The sequence below is a fragment of the Choloepus didactylus genome, chromosome 14 (genome assembly GCF_015220235.1).
Source record: "Choloepus didactylus isolate mChoDid1 chromosome 14, mChoDid1.pri, whole genome shotgun sequence".
In the NCBI taxonomy this organism is placed as follows: Eukaryota; Metazoa; Chordata; class Mammalia; order Pilosa; family Megalonychidae; genus Choloepus; species Choloepus didactylus.
In genome coordinates, this window is record NC_051320.1 from 60,650,314 (window position 1) to 60,663,832 (window position 13,519).

The window sequence follows — 13,519 nt, forward strand, 5'->3', positions numbered from 1 at the left end:
CCAAAGAAAGCTCAGGAGCTGGGATGACCCTTCAGAATTGTGGAAATTTCCAGAGAGGGACTCAGCAGAGCATCAGCACCCAACACTTGAGGAGTGTCTGGGGATGCACCACCACATCCAAGCCTGGTTCTGCTTTTGTGCAACCGCTGGTGCTCGACCTCCTCTGACATAAGTGATATTCACACCTCAAGGATCTGTTTTTCACATACCGTGTAATACCTTTCTTTTCAGACTTCCTAGTTACTAAGAGTTTTAACAGAACAAAGTGAGCAACTTTAAGATGCCAGGTCTTTGTGTGGTTTCTCAGGAGGTGGGTCTCAGAGTTGAAAACTCATGAATATCTTTATTAGTAATAAAACCTTGTCCCTTGAAAGAAAGGGAAAGGAAGAGAAGTTAATAGTCATAAGCACCTACCATATGGGGGTTTGAAGCTGTATGTACCCCAGAAAAAAACATGTTCTTAACCCATTCCTGTGGGTGTGAACCCATTGTAAGTAGTACCTTTCGAAGAGGTTACTTCAGTTAAAGTGTGACCCACCTCAGTCAGGATGGGTCTTAATCCCACTACTGGAGTCCTTTATGAGAATGAAATTCAGACAAAGAGAGACGAAGCCACAGGAAGCAAGAAGTTGGAATAGAACCTAGAAGAGAAGGAAGAAACCAGGGCACGCTGATATGTGCCTTGGCATATGACAAGCTAAGTACTGAGGGTTGCCTACAGCCAGCCTCAGAATGCCACAGTCTTGGGGAGAAAGCATTGCCTTGATGATGACTTGATTTGGACATTTTTTTGGCCTCAAAACTGAAAGCTAATAAATTTCCATTGGTTAAGCCAAACTATTTCATGGTATTTGCTTAAGTAACCTAGGAAACTAAACATCCCATATCCCAGGTCCTGTGCTAGACCCTAGAGAAAAAAAGATGAGTAAAACAGTACAGGAATGCACAGACTTGTAAATATGTAATTACAACAAAGCATTATGGTTGCTCTGAATGAAGTATGATTAGGGTTCAGTGGCAAAGTAAAAAAGAGGGTGGTTAGTTTATTGTGAGGGATATTCAGAAGAAGCTTTCCATGAAAGGTAAAATTTGAAATGACTCTTGAAAGATGACTAAATTTTGGGCATGGAGAAAGTGCAGAGAAAGGCATTTCAGATAGAGGGAGCAGGGTATGCCAAGATCTGAAGCCTGGACTTACTTTGGTAACCCCAGTCATTTTGTCGTTGTTGAAGCTTTGCTTTGGGGAATGTCATGAGTGGAAGATTTTGAGCACTGGGCAGATCATAGAGGCTGTTAAATTTTGCCAAGGAGTTCAACTGCATCTTGAAAGCAAAGGGGAACCACTGATGGATGTAACTCTCTCTCTCTTTTTATCTGTCTATCTATCTATCTCTATCTCTCATTCTCTCATTCTCTCCATCTCCATCTCCATCTCCATCTCCATCATATCCATTCCATCTCCTTCTCTCTATCTCTATATATCTATACTTTTCCTCTTTAAAGAGAGGAGTGACATGATCAGATGAGCATTTTTGAGAACTCACTTCAGCAGTACACATCAGTACTGGACTAAGGCAAATTGTAAACTCCATAAGGAGCAGGCCATTTTGGTCTTCATTTTATGTAAATGCTGTGGGTGCTCAGGAAAATAAAGCAGAGAATGAGGGTGCATAAAATATGCCAACTTTGATTCATATTTTCCTTTTCATATTAAATAAAAGTAAATTTGAGTATTCATATTTATCAGCCCTATTCAACATAATAATTTTCATTAAAATCAAACAAATCAATTAACCTTTGCCCAGCTACTTTTGAAATTCAGGATGGTGGTTTCGATTTATTTAGAAACAATCTAATAAAACTTTACACATTTAGAGAATTTCCTTGGAACATATTTGTCAAAGAAAGAAGCATTATTGGATATACTGAAAATGTAGAGCAAAGAAGCATTCATAGATCCATGATTCACGCATTCATCCACCTCTGTGCTGGTCCCTCTAGGTACAATATGAGACACCAGGGCTGTAAAGATGAATACACTTAACATCTGCTCAGAGAGCTTATAATCCATGTCTAAAGACACATGTTTAAACAGGAAATGGAAATATTATATGGTAATGTAAAAGCTATTACAAAAAATATATTTTCAAATAAAGCAGACATTTAATTTTTCTTGTTCAGCATTGTGAAGTAGAAATGGTAAAGCACTTAAAATTGGAATACCAGAGTTTAAGTTACAGATATAGAATTTACTATCCAGGTAATCTTGATCATGTGATTTAACCACACTGACATCCAAGTTTAAAAAGTATATATATTCAAAGGAAATAATGACTGTACTTTATCCAAAGAAATCCATTGAAAAGCCATCCAAATTAACAAGAGTTCAGTAAAGTTGCTGCTCACAAGACAAATACATAAAAGCCAACAGTATTCATATATACCCTTTGTGAGAGGCAATATGCAATGGGCAGTGAGTTTCCATGCATGTTCTTGCCGGGCATGCTAAGAACACAAGGCCCAGACCACCCTTTATCCAGGCCCATCTCTCAGGGTTGTGTTTGCAGCAAGCAACCTTGAGGGATGAGGTAACATCTGCACTCAGGCAAAGAGCAGGCTTACTTCTGCTCACTATTCAAGCAGAGAATCTCCCAAGCTGTGTGCTCCTCTCCTGTCAACATAGCCCACTATGTGTGTGGGCATCCATCATGGGCCCTTTCCTTCATCCCCACAGGATGTGAAAAGCATGGGAAACCCCCACGAGCATCATGCTGACACTGACTACTGGTTTTGCCAAGAATAATAAAGTCCTTTTTATCTGACTCAGGAGTCTCATATCTTCTGTCAGCATTCATGCACAGTAACAGGCTAGCTTATTAGCTTATAATCAGTATAAAATCCCAGATCCTGTACAGTTCTTGACAATAACTACGATAGATATTTAGCACCATAATAAAAGAGATCTTACTGTTAGTAGCAATAAAAATATGGACTACACAGGGCAATTTATAGAGAAAATATTTTTGAACTAAAGGAAGAAAAAATGCATCTTTTAAGATTAAAATGGAGACTTGAGCAAACAGAAAGCAATACCATATTTTTCATGGAAAGATTAAATATTATGAAAATATCAAGTCTCCTCAATTTTTCTTATAGGTTTAATGCAACTTCAATGAAAATCCAGATAGGATGCTTGGAAACATTACTACATAATTCCAAAGTTAATATGGAAGCACACACCAAGGAGTTTATCAACAAAATTCTAGAAAAGAGAAGAGAGGTGAGTAGCGCAGAAGTTAAGAGCATGAAGATGACAGTATAGCAGAATGGTTATGGATAATGTGGCTTTGTCATTAGAACAATCTGGGTTGGAGCCTCCACTGTCATTTATAGCTGTGAGACTTGGCCAAAGTACTTAACTTTCCTAGGTCTCAGCTTCCTCATGTGTGTAATGGGGTTTGTAATAGCAACTACTTTGTAAGGTTGTTGTATGGATTAAAGCACTTAGCAACATGCTTAGTTAGCACTTAGTTAGAACTCAATGAATCTTGGTTGTCATTAGTTTTAACTGATACTAAAACATATTACAAAGCTATTTGGAACTGGCACTAGAATGCAGAGAAATGAATCAGATTGTCTTTCCTCTTCATCCATCTACCAAAACACAATGTAATTTATAATAAGGGAACTATTGTAAATAACTAGAGAAGGAATACATACACACACACACACACACACACACACACATAAGTATATACAAACATATACAACAAACTTTTATAACTATCACAGGTGAATAGACAAGAGAAACATATATACATATACACACACATACACATGAATATAATCAAGTGTCAAATTCAAAAGGTTGGGAGTCACTGCTACACTCAAAGGAAGGATAGCGCCCAACAGACTAATAATTCAGAATAAAATGCCTCAGAGCACACTAAACCTTATTTGATATGTAATCTCATCCACTACGAAATATATTATGCAGAATTCCCATCAAATAAGCTCTTCTTTCCTGTTTCTTTGGGCTGCCAAAATCAAATACAGGTTCTGGTGCAAAGGTTAATCATATCCCTTTAAGAGGAAAACCCTCTAAATCTCATCACCAAGTGTTAGGGAAAAGTTGTAAATATGTAGTAAGTTCCGAATTAAATTTAGGGTTATTTTAATTATAAAAGCATTAATGACAGCAGGAATTTAATGAAATAGTGGACCATGAAATCAGTGTTATCATTTTAATACATAACAGAATTTGACAAACTCTCTACAATTCCTGTTCTCTTTCATGTCTATTACAATTTCCTTCTATTAGTTTCTACAAATAGAAAATTACATGTAAAATTGAGTTTAACCAAATCTCTATTAAAATCAGACAATCTGATTTGGTATTATATAACCACACTGAAATTTCATTTAATTTAGAAAGGGCTTCTCCTGGTGACTTGAATACTAACTACTTTTCTAACAACACATATAGCTTCGTCTTTGACAGGGGAATAATCCTGGTGCTGAAAAATAGATCAACATTTTAACAGAAAGAATGAAGGTGGATAGAAATGGAGAGCTTGACCCAACCTCACATAAAAGGGATTTAAAAAGCATTTTTTGAAGTGGTCTGAAAATATTTACTCTTGCTTATCATCTTACAAAAGAATTCTTTCTGAGGAAAATTTGAGAATTCATATGTCAGGCCTGACTGTCTCCAAATATGGCATGTGTGAGTCTCCCCTGTGGTAGAAGGACTTAGAACATAGGTCTTATGGGCTTCAACGATAGTCTGGAATGTTATCATAGCAGTCTGCTGTAAAGTGGTAATTATTTGAGGTCTTCCTGATCTTATACAGATGAGAAATGCTTCAAAATGAAGTATTAAGGGGGCAAGATGGCGGCATAGAGAGGAGTAGAAGCTAAGTAGTCCCCCTGAAACAACTACAAAAAACCAGAAACAACTAGTAAATAATCCAGAATAACTGTGGGGGGACAAACGAGACCATCCACCCATCATACACCAACCTGAATTGGGAGGAATGCCCAAGAACATATCATAAAATCTGTAAGTAAAACTTGCGGATCCAAGTCACGAGACCCCTTCCCCCATAGCCGGAGCTGCAAAGCCTCGTGGTGCCAGAGAGAAGCTCTCTCCCATCAAGCAAATATAGCTCAGCTGAGCTCCAACTGGGGTTTTTAAGTAGCGAGTATGAACTGCTCACTACAGGTACGAATCCCCAAAACACAGACAGAGGCTTTGAGTGACGACTGACCTTGGAGAGCCAGAGGGTCGCCTTGGACTGGGTCTGAAGGGGACTATCTGTGTCTTTTTTGGCTCAGTGGAGAAAGCCCCAGTCATTTTCAGTTTCCAGGGCTGTGACTCCGGGAAGGGTGGAGACAGCACAAGCAGAGAGTGAGACCATTGAAATGCTAATGACCTCCACCTGGGGGGTCTGTCTTCTCTAGGAGGAAAGGGGTGGGGCCCTTTCCATTCAGAACCAGACCCCAGAGCCTGGGGGAGCACGGCCATACCTCCTCACACCAGTCAAGAATTATAGGCTAACAGACATCACCTGCTGGGCAGAAAAGCACAGTGACCTGAGGCATCACAGGGTGGAGTCATTTTCTAAGACACACCCACAGGGAAACCAGATACTGAATATTTCTTCCCTCTGGGACCTGAGCCTGTTCTGGTCTGGGAAAACCTGATTTGGATAACCAAGGAAACCATGCCTAGACAACAGAAAATTACAACCTACACTAAGAAAAACAAAGTTATGGCCCAGTCAAAGGAACAAACGTACACTTCAACTGAGATACAGGAATTTAAACAACTAATGCTAAATCAATTCAAAAAGTTTAGAGAAGATATTGCAAAAGAGATAGAGGCTGTAAAGGAAACACTGGGCATATATACAGCAGAAATCAAAAGTTCAAAAAAACAACTAGTAGAATCTATGGAAATGAAAGGTGCAACACAAGAGATGAAAGACACAGTGGAAACATACAACAGCAGATCTCAAGAGGCAGAAGAAAACACTCAGGAATTGGAGAACAAAACACCTGAAAGCCTACACGCAAAGGAGCAGATGGAGAAAAGAATGAAAAAATATGAGACTCCGGGAATTCAAGGATGAAACAAAGTACAATAATGTACGTATCATTGGTGTCCCAGAAGGAGAAGAGAAGGGAAAGGAGACAGAAGCAATAATAGAGGAAATAATCAATGAAAATTTCCCATCTCTTATGAAAGACATAAAATTACAGATCCAAGAAGCGCAGCATACTCCAAACAGAAGAGATATGAATAGGCCTACGCCAAGACAGTTAATAATCAGATTATCAAATGTCAAAGACAAAGAGAGAATCCTGAAAGCAGCAAGAGAAAAGCGATCCATCACATACAAAGGAAGCTTAATAAGACTATGTGCGGATCTCTCAGCAGAAACCATGGAGGCAAGAAGGAAGTGGTGTGATATATTTAAGATACTGAAAGAGAAAAACCGCCAACCAAGAATCCTATATCCAGCAAAGCTGTCCTTCAAATATGAAGGAGAGCTCAAAATATTTTCTGACAAACAGACAATGAGAGACTTTGTGAACAAGACACCTGCCCTACAGGAGATAGTAAAGGGAGCACTACAGGGTGATAGAAGACAGGAGTGTGTGGTTTGGAACACAATTTTGGGAGATGGTAGCACAGCAATGTAAGTACACTGAACAAAGGTAACTATGAATACGGTTGAGACAGGAAGGTGGGGAGCATGTGAGACACCATAAGAAAGGAGGAAAGATAAAGACTGGGACTGTGTAACTTGGTAAAATCTAGAGTATTCAGCAATTGTGATAAAATGTACAAATATGTTCTTTTACGAGGGAGAACAACCAAATGTCAACGTTGCAAAAATGGGGAGGCATTGGGGGAGGGATGCAATCAGCATGAACTAGAGACTGTAACTAATAGAATCATTGTATTATGCTTTCTTTAATGTAACAAAGGTGATATACCAAGGTAAATGCAGATAAGGCGGGGGGGATAGGGGAGGCATGTTAGACACTTGACATTGGTGGTATTCTCTGATTCTTTCTTCTACTTTGATTTAAGGTAATTTTTCCTTTTGCTGCTTTCTAGCTGTCAGTTTTTTTTTTCCTCTTTCTTTTGCCTCTCTACCTTCTTTGACTCTCCCTCCTGCCTTGTGGAAGAAATGTAGATGCCCTTATATAGATAGTGGTGAAGGTCGTGAACACATAAATGTATGACCATGAGAGAACCATCGATTATTTACTTGGGATGGAATGTATGGTGAGTGAACAAAACCGTATTAAAAAAAAATGGGTTGATGACAAAACCTCGAGGGCAATATACTGAGTGAAATAAGCCAGACACATTAGGACAATTATTGCAGGGTCTCACTGATAGGAACTAATTATAATATGTAAACTCATAGACATGAAATATAAGGTACCAAGATATAGGACGAGGCTTAAGAATGAGGAGTGGTTGCTTAGTATGAGCAGAATGTTCAATTAGGACGAACTTAAATGTTTGGAAATGAACAGGGGTGTTGGTAGCAAGATGTGAGAATAACAAACAGTGCCGAATGGTGTGTGAATGAGGTGGAAAGGGGAAGCTCAGAGTCATGTATGTCACCAGAAGGAAAGTTGGAGGTCAAAAGATGGGAATGTATAAAACTGAATCCTATGGTGGGCAATGTCCATGATCAACTGTACAAATACTAGAAATCGCTTCCATGAACCAGAACAAATGTATGACAATACAATTAGAAGTTAATAATAGAGGGGCATATAGGGAAGAACTATATACCTATTGCAAACTAGATACTACAGTTAGTAGTATTTCAACATTTTTTCATAAATAGTAACAAATGTACTATACCAATACTACGAGTCAACAATTGAGGGGGGTTGGTTAGGGATACGGGAGGATTAGAGTTTCCTTTTCTTTTTTTCTTTTTTCATCTTTCACTTTATTTCTTGTCTGGAGTAATGAAAAGTTTCCAAAAATTGAATAAAAATTAAGCATGATGGATGCACAGCTGTATGAGGGTACCCAGGGGCAAGTGACTGTACACTTTGGATCTTTCGATAATTGTATGGTATCTGAACAATCTCAATAAAAATGAAAAAAAAAAAAACAAAAAACAAAAAACCCAATAGGGAAAACTCCATTAGATTCCAAGGTCTAAAAAAAAAAAAAAAAATGAAGTATTAAAACAGGAGGTTAGTTTGTTTGCCCTAGAGGGCAGGGCAATTAGTTTTATAAAGAAGTTAGGAGAGAGCTTATCACTTGGGGGGCAGGTCGAGACTTGAGGGAAAGGTGAGGTGCCTGTGAGGTTCTTGACCTGGGTGCTTGTTATAGGATGTGTAGTTTGTCAAAATTAATTGAGCCGCATAATGGTAATATGTACCGTTTTATTGTATTATATAGTTAAACATTTCTCTTAAGTAATTGCCTTAATATTCCCTGTTAGGAAATAATGTAATTGCCTGAAATAATGCAAAAATCTTGAACAGTAAAACTTTCTAGGTTAGCAATTGGTGGAAATTTCTAGGTCTGGCTTTATCTTGCCCTCTGTAAAGATAAGATTAGAAGCAAATAATGGGATCCTTCCTTTGAATCTCGCTTGTCCACTGTGACTCATTCAATACTATCTCCTAAGACCCACCCACCCACAAAAGTGTCCGTAACCATGCAGTCCTACAGAACCCTAAAATGTATTCCCTAAAAAGAATGCCTAAACCATTAATCTTATTCTGAATGATCAGATTTGGAACTCCCTGCCAGCACCTAATCTGTATTGAATCCCTAGCACCTAGCAGGCATTGAATCGCTCCACTCATTTAGGCAATTTATCCTCCTGAGCATCTAGAAATGTAACTTGTTCCTGCCCTTAAGGATTTCAACATCCAGGCAATTATCTTTCCCCTTTTGGCTAACTCTACCTTTAGTGACATGGCAGCAGTTCTATGTCCTGACTCTGGATTTCTTGAGGTGATTACTGCAAAGCCGGGCTGGGGAGCAATGTAAAATAAAAGTAGTGCAAAAGCAAGAATTGGAATGAGAATCCATTGGATTCAATCCCAGTTTTTCAATAGCTGTTCGACCTTGGGCAACCTCTTTGTAAAATAGGGGTGAAATATCTGCCGTCTTGGGTTTGTTATGAGGTGCGAATAAGATAATGTATGTGAACCTGTTTTGTATGCCGTTAACAGCAGTGCCGATGTTATTACGGTAATGTGGGTTATTTATTATAGGGTAAGTGTTTGTGCTTGGAGGCATGGAGTTTCTATTGCTTTAAAATATTTTTAGCTCTCCTGTAGAGCAGTAGTCACAACCACATCCAAGGCACAAGAGTGCAGAGCTGTTTTTGTTCTACTTCTAGCCACTTCATTAGTCATCTTTTAAAGGCAGTGGTGATTTAGCTAGGCTTGAAGCGCAGATGCCAAATTACCATGCCAGCCCTGTGGGGCAGGACAGTCCCTTCTCTCCTTCCAGAAGACTGTCTGAAAGAATTGTTCATTTGTCCTCAATTTGCTGTGTTGGGTGTTTCCCAGATAACCAGCCAAATGTAGGTTGTGACAGCAGCATCTAAATCATTTGAGGCATCTTCAAGCAAGTATGTACAGAGAAAAATTAAATGAGCTTAACATTTTAAGTTTCATTGATGATGGAGAATGGGACAGTGGGGCTGTTCTGGTTTGCTGATGCGGCTGGAATGCAAAACACCAGAAATGGATTGGCTTTTATAAGGGGGGTCTATTTGGTTACACAGTTACAGTCTTAAGGCTGTAAAGTGTCCAAAGTAAGGCATTAACAATCAGGTACCTTCACTGGAGGATGGCCAATGGCATCCGGAAAACCTCTGTTAGCTGGGAAGGCACATGGCTGGCGTCTGCTCCGGCATTCTGGTTTCAAAATGGCTTTCTCCAGGACGTTCCTCTCTGGGCTGCAGCTTCTCAGGCCAAATTCTGGGCTAGTACCTCCAAAGAAAGCATCAGCAAAACTATGCTTTCAATTGCCATCTTCAAAATGTCTCTGTAAGCTGCAGTTCCTCTCTCAGCTCCTGTGCATTCTTCAAAGTGTCCCTCTTGGCTGTAGCAAGCTTGCTCCTTCTGTCTGAGCTTATATAGTACTCTAGTAAACTAATCAAGGCCCATGCTGAATGGGTGGGGCCACACCTCCATGGAAATTATCTAATCAGAGTTATCAACTACAGTTGGGTGAGTTGCATCTCCATGGAAACACTCAAAGAATTATTACCTAATCAACACTGATAAGTCTACCCACACAAGATTGCATCAAAGATAATGGTGTTTTGGGGGACATAATACATTCAAACTGGCACAGGGGCTCTACTAAAAAGTTGGGAGGGTGAAAGTGACTCCTTGGGAGCCTGAGATTGAGACCATTAATTTAGAGGTGGATTGTTTCTTGGATGAAGAAAACATCTCTTTGTGAAAAAACTATTATATAATCTTGCATTGTCCTGTGGATCCTGGGGAGACCCCATCCCTATTTAACTCAAGGGAATGTATTTTAAAATATCCCACTTCAACCCTGCTGGAATTCTGAAAGTTGCTTGAAAGGGTCTGGTAAGGTTACATAGCCCAGAGGGAGTTGGAAACGAAATTGAATTTTTTAGCTTTACAATTTCTTTACCCAGCTGGAGCTTACATATTACATTATTTACTGCACTTTGCAGTAGTAACCTCTTTCTTGTTCTTAAGTCCCAGATAAGCCATAACTAATACTTAAAGAATTACAAATTCAGAGGATAGACAGCTTAAAATAAACATAAAGATGTTGGCATTTCTCATGGAAAAGAACAACTCTCTATTCCAAGGAATATAGGCCATAAATATGCCCATAGACCAGAGTTCTAAATCTTTTTCAGGGAAGGCCGGATGGCTAAGCAAGTTAATTATATTGTTGTCCTCTGGGCTGGATGGAAGATCATGTAACTCCTTCAAATGCTTTTTGCAGTGCTACATATTAGGAGAATGGTACTCTCATCAAAGTAGCAATCAAGCCATCCCTTTTGCAGTCGCCACTTCATTACATGCTTTCAAAAGCTACAGCTCTCTAGCCATAACCCAGTGCAATTCAAAGAGACAGAAGAGGGGAGACAGATTGGAGGCTGTAGAAGCAGTCAAACTCCCCCCCACCCCATCTCCCTTAGGAGAGGGACCTGGGGGATGTAACTGAAGATATAAAAGGAATTCTCAGCAAAGGAATTTGTGTCAGGTACAGGTTTCACCTGAGGCCTGAGTAAAGCAGGCAGAATGCACTCTGCTATGATTTTCTGCAGGCAAACATCTCCCTCACCAGTGTTTAAAGTTTCACGATGCATCCCTTTTGTTAAACATCAGCTTGGTTGAGCTGCCTCTTTAAAAATACAAATCTTCTCAGGAGAGGTATTCATTAAACCATTTACCACCTTAGTGTGAATGAATCTGGGATGGTGAGGACGTGGGGAAGGGAGTAGAGAGGGAAGGTGAGGGATGCCAAAATTCAAACTACAGGTTTACCCAGGGCCTTGTTTTAGGGAGGGCAGGGTGGGTGAATATCTGGCAGAGGAAAGGTTATTTGCTTCTTTGTCTCACAGGCCCAGGGTAGTGTGGGAGGTGATTAGTGTGAGAGACCCTGCTTGAGCAGCAGCACCTTCCCATTTTGCCAGCCCCTCAGGTCTCTTATTCTTTATTTACCTACCCTCCTTATGGGTAGCTCAGCAGCCCCTCCTGCATTTGGTCCTAGGCCCTTCTGAAGGTCACTCTGTGGACAGTTTGGTTTTCAGACAGCCCTGCTAAAGCCAGGTGGGTGTAGCTCCCAGCTTGCTTGCTCAGAGACAGAGCTGGTGAGTGTGAAAGCACAGCAATCTGAGGACTTGGAAAAAATGACCTGTATGGGGGGAGAGGAAAGAAAAGGGATGATGCTGCCTGGAGGAGGTAAAGCTGAAGGGCAGATGAATGAGGGGCATCGAGGGGCCTTCACATGGAGTGGGGACCACTTACCACCATTCTCTCTAAGCGTCCCACGAAAGAAGGGAAATGGATGGTAGATGTGTTACTTAGGGTTCCTAGGGAAACAGAATCAGCAAGAGATATATATAAATATAAGATTCTATGAAAGCGTCTCATGCAACTGTGGGTATGCACAAGTCCCAATTCCACAGGGCAGGCAGCAAACTGGCAACTCCAATGCAAATGGTCAATGAACTCCTCAGGCAGTGAACTGGCAACTTTGATGAACGTGTTCGATGAACTCCTCAGGAACGAACTGGCAGCTTTGATGAACTCCTCAGGAAATGCTTCACTGGTTAGCTGAAGAGGAAGTGATGGTCCTCTATCTGTCTCGCTTAAAAGTCTTCACCTGATTGGATTCAGTCCAGCTGATTGCATTCTCTCATTGTGGAAGACATGCCCTTCATTGATGTCATCAGTCACAGCTGCAGGAAATTGATGATTTAATAAACCAGCCTTCTGGTGAATTAACCAGCCACAAATGTCCTGCAGTAATGGTTAGGCCAGTGCTTGCTTGACCGGATACCTGGGTACCATCACCTGGCCAAGTTGACACATGAACCTAACCATCACAGTAGATAAGGGATCATGGCTGTATTTAAGGTGGAATGTCACCCCTGTTTTAAAAACATGGAGCAGGAGTGAGAGAGGGGTTTGGCTTAACCAGGGATGTACTAAAGAGAAAAAGTGGGAAAAAAAAAATTTGTGAAGTACAATAATTTTCCAATTGTTTAAAGTTATTGAGCCTTTTTTCTTTGAATTAAATTGCATAGAAAACTCTAATAACAGCTAAACTTCTCTGGTTGAACTGGGGTAGGTGACAAGGAAGCCAGTCCAATAATCTCTCCCCAGCCTTTTGAGGCTTTCCTGAAGAATTCCGAATTCTTCTGAAACAAAAATTTTAAAACCTTGATATGGCCTTTTTAGTTTACAAAGCACTTTCACATACACTATCCCATCTGATCCTAGCAGACGCCTCCACACTAACATTACTTCACAAATGAGGAGATGAGGCTAAGAAAGGTGAAGGAAGCAGTTGGCTCATCCTTGGCCTGACAAGGACGGCACCCAGGCCTTCTGGCCACAAAGAAACAACCCAATCCCCACTGTATCACACTGCCTGCAGGAGCTGCCTGCAGCCCTGGAGAATCCCAGGGTCTCTACCTTCTGAAACCCAAGTGGGAAAATCTTGCAGGCATAACCGAATTTGAAAATCATTCAGTTTCTAAAGCACAAAACTAGAGGCTTGAGTTCTGTGCGATTATGGAAGGACAGACAGCCATCAAGGATGCTGGAGCAAGGTGATCCTTGCTCGTCTGACTGCTCTTCTCACCTTGTAAGTGATCCAGACATGGACAGTCCCCAAGTCTGGGAGACAGGAGTCAGCCAGAAGCCTGAGAGAAGGCTTGATGAAACAATTAGGAGGAGAAGATGAGGTGGCAAGAGCAAGCTGATGCTTTTAGACTAATTGAGAAAAGAG